This window comes from Ornithodoros turicata, chromosome 3 (genome assembly GCF_037126465.1).
Source record: "Ornithodoros turicata isolate Travis chromosome 3, ASM3712646v1, whole genome shotgun sequence".
NCBI lineage: Eukaryota > Metazoa > Arthropoda > Arachnida > Ixodida > Argasidae > Ornithodoros > Ornithodoros turicata.
The window spans coordinates 22,690,364-22,694,294 of NC_088203.1; positions in this window are offsets into that span (position 1 = coordinate 22,690,364).

Below are 3,931 nucleotides of genomic sequence, written 5' to 3' on the forward strand. Positions count from 1 at the left end.
TGGCAACAATTGCTCATCCAATACCCCGGAGGAAAGGTTGAATAAATGTCCACTCGAAAACTGACTCTGCGTCATGTGTTTCATGCTGCGGTTCCGAGCTTTAAATTATGAATGAGCCCTGCATGCGACCAAACAGTAATCGGGATCGCCGAGAGTTTTTCGCGTGTCTCGCTAAAAATTTATCCGTGTCATACCTTAAACCCAGCAGAACAGCGCTCTGCCCTGAAAGTACTACTAATGTAATGTAAATGTACTAAGTAATGTAATTGGGAGTAGATTTACACGTAATGCAATGTATTACTAATCTTTCTCGACAGCGGCTTTTGTCCTACCTATGAGGCTTATCACATTTTCACCACGTTGCTGCGGGTAATGAGGTATTGTATCACCTGTATTGCGACGAAGCACGCGAATCATGGATAAACAGAGCAGTAAGAGGCCCGTTCATGGCCAAGGAAATGTTACCCGCTTCACCCCAATCATCATCATAACAGTAAAGTTGTAGCTGTTGTTCCGGGTCACAAGGGTATCACACGTCATGTGTTGCTGCCTAAGGGTGATGGAAAATACCTCGGATCCCGATCGTGCTGTAGCCTTTCAAATAGAAGCAGAGATAGGCATCGCCCCACAAGGAATAATATTAGGCAATTGGAGTAGGATCACTAGAAATGTTGCTTCGATATTTAAGCTTTCTTACGGCTGTCTTGGCCTTGAATACTGACACCAGCAACTTATAATATTGAGAAATTAATAACAGTACAGACCAGGTCGTGAGAGCACATATACACAGAGTGTTGGTCCAAGCATTCTAAGAGGTAACGGGCTGACGGCACAGGACGAGTTAAATTTAACTGGCAACCGATGAATAAATTAGAGCCACCGTATGGTAGCGCAACTTCTTTGCTACTTGTGCAGAAAGGGCGATGACTCCTCTAGAAACAACGCCAAATCAGAAACGTCAAAATAAGGTTCATCGGGAATTATGATATATACACCCACAATGTTGCATGAGAAGAAAAACAAATGCCGATATTCCAAAGAGAGAGGCTTAGTTTCTTTGCTTCCCGGTTCTCCGTGCTTATTTTTTTTAGAGATTCGGCGCGACAAATTGGTGGCTATTTCGCTCACCAGGGATCGGTGTGTTTCGGTGGTAATATTTTGAAACGTGAAGACACCGGGTGGAAACCGGGAGGAACGTGACTTGACGGGAGTTTCCTATGCATACAGTGAACCAACACTTAATGTCCTTGTGTTCATTTTTTTTGTTCATTACAATGCCAACTCTTAAAATCAGGGATTGATAAGTTTGTGAGGTACATGTTAGCGATGCAGGTGACGCACACCGCCCTTCTCCCTGCAAGGAATTATCATCGGAGCTTTCATGTGGAAGGCAAATCATTCAGTCGGTCCGTGTCCTAGTTTTCAGTGATTGTGGAATAGGCGAATAGTTAGCACTGGTACACCCCTCCTTGGTCTCCAGGCTCTAGCTGGGGCACTTCCTGACCGAACTGACCTATTCTCATTATGCAGACCTATTTGTAACTGGCCTGGATCCTGACTACCGGCAATATTAAGACCTCGTGAGAAGCTAAAGACGAAATATCTGTTCTCTCAAGAACGACCTCATGTTCACTGTCCGCTGCCAACCATTTCAGAGCGATGGGACAGGAAATGAAATCAAGAGACTTGAAGTCGACATTGCGACATATATAATTGCGACAGTTATAATAATTTTCACCAAACTTTCAAAAAAATTACCTGCGTTCGTTTATCGGTGTTTTTCGGTAAATACCGAAGACCGGGAGCGCTACATAAGGTTGGCGAATGCCTTTGTAGGTTCAGAAGGAAAGTTTCCCCTTATTGCATGTACAGCACGTGCTGGGAGGACTTTTCTGCAGTGCATTCCTAATAGTCCCCAGAGCCAGAACCGTAGCGATGGGGAGGGGGGGGGGGCGAGAGGGGCGGCCGCCCCGGGCACCATCGCCAGAGAGGGCGCCGAACGGCAGGCCCTGGCAGGTTGTGGGTATCGGAAATCCAAAAAAATCCTGGTTCAGTTCGTACTTCTCATGTCGCACCAGTATTCGATGAAGTCATCCACAACACTATTTGGGCGCCGTTTATTCGTGGACGGGCTTTGCCCTGCTCAATGTTTGCCGTGTCTTGCTTTTCTCCGCGATGTACATACCACCATGTTTCCAAGTTGAAGCACCTGTTGCAATTTCCGCCATAGCGGCATGGCACCGGCAAACGCCATCTTGCCGCCGAGGGAGACGCTATAAGTTACTAGAGTTTTGGAAGCTAGGACTGCGAAAGAAAGACCTACAAGTACGTCCCAAATTTCGTGCTTCTTGTGCAAGCATTCTCGAGCACACAAACAATAATTGTACTAGGAGAAAAAATGCTTTTGAGGCCAGGGACCACTTTTTGTTGCCTCGGGAGCGATCCGCTCAACGCAGCACCATGACGCTGTTCTGAATGGAGCAGAGTGTGGAACGATGCTACCGTCGACAAGTGGAGCTGCTTGCGCCAGAAGGATACCAGAAAAGTTGACTGTTTCAAAGTGCCCTCTTTTTCCCTACAACGTTCGGCACCACTTCACAGCCTCATTGGCAAAGTTTCTATTCCGAAAACAGTTTACAATTAAATAGACGACTTTTAGAGATTTGCAGACCCTCTGCAGCTGCGGAAGCCACAGGGATAGCAACACCATGATGGCTTAAGGGAGCATGGAAATGATCGGAATAAAATATGACGGAAGAAGTAGAAATTACGATTCTGAGCCCTGTGATACATATTCGCACAAAACGTTTGAGCGTAGCGCGCAATCCTGGAGCGCGAGGGAGCTTTGAATCTCGCGGTAGAAATGCCCCCTCACTCGGCTGCCAGCCGCTGACGTCATATGGCCGCGCCGTCTTTTTCTTCCTTTTTTTGCGATTTCTCCGGCGTCGGGGCGCCGGTAAGCCGACCGCGCTGCGGCCGACCGAGCAGGAAGCGTTGTTGTTCATCGGACGTCGTGGAAAGGACAGGTGATGAACTGAACACTCTTTAGGCGACACGTCTACTCTTCTTGACGAAACGTTTTATGGAGTTGGAGCCTAAGCTTTGCCAGCTTCGATTTCGCCACACGAATGTACCGGAGGCTGGTAAGTGATGCTGCTAAGTGTGAACGAACATTCAGATTGAAATAGTATAGTGCTTCTTCTTGGCTACAAATGCATAGTCATGAAGACGCGGCGCAGTGACCAGTGTTTTCACTTGAAGAGGTCGTCGACCATCATGACTTCTCCGTGTTGTAGTCAACACTATGGGCTCTGAACCGCATGGCCACTGGCATCTCTGAGGCGAAAGAGCGGACCGATGAATGCATAGCTGTGTAACATTGCGCTTACCATATCTTACTGATACCAGGAGCGCAACGTCTCCACAAGCCCAACAACACGGATACCAAAATAAAGTCAGTAGAATTCATTTGCCAGCGATCTGTGGGAAACCCCAAAACACATGGCCAAATAAGCATTTTCTTTTTTGAATGGTCATACGCAGCATACAACAATGGCACATGGAATAAATCTCCAACTGATATATATTTATGAATATATATGAATATGTTTATATAAGGCTTGTATCTTATATAAGGCTTATATCTTATATAAGGGTAATGTATATTAAGGCTTACATGTTTACAATTTGACCGTGCACTCCCAGCCGATTACAGCTGTTTCGTCCTACTTGGGACTCGTCAGTCCGGCGTAGGTCAGTGACACGATCTTGGGTCTAATATCACGCTTATATCAGGCTTAAAGGAATATCAGGGAATATCGGCCTGATATATGGTGAAGTTATGTCTTAAGAGTTGCCCCTTTGGGCTCAAGCATTAGCCCGCTGTTGGGAAAGGAAAGTGCAACATGCATGAAGAGACAAAAAGTTGCTA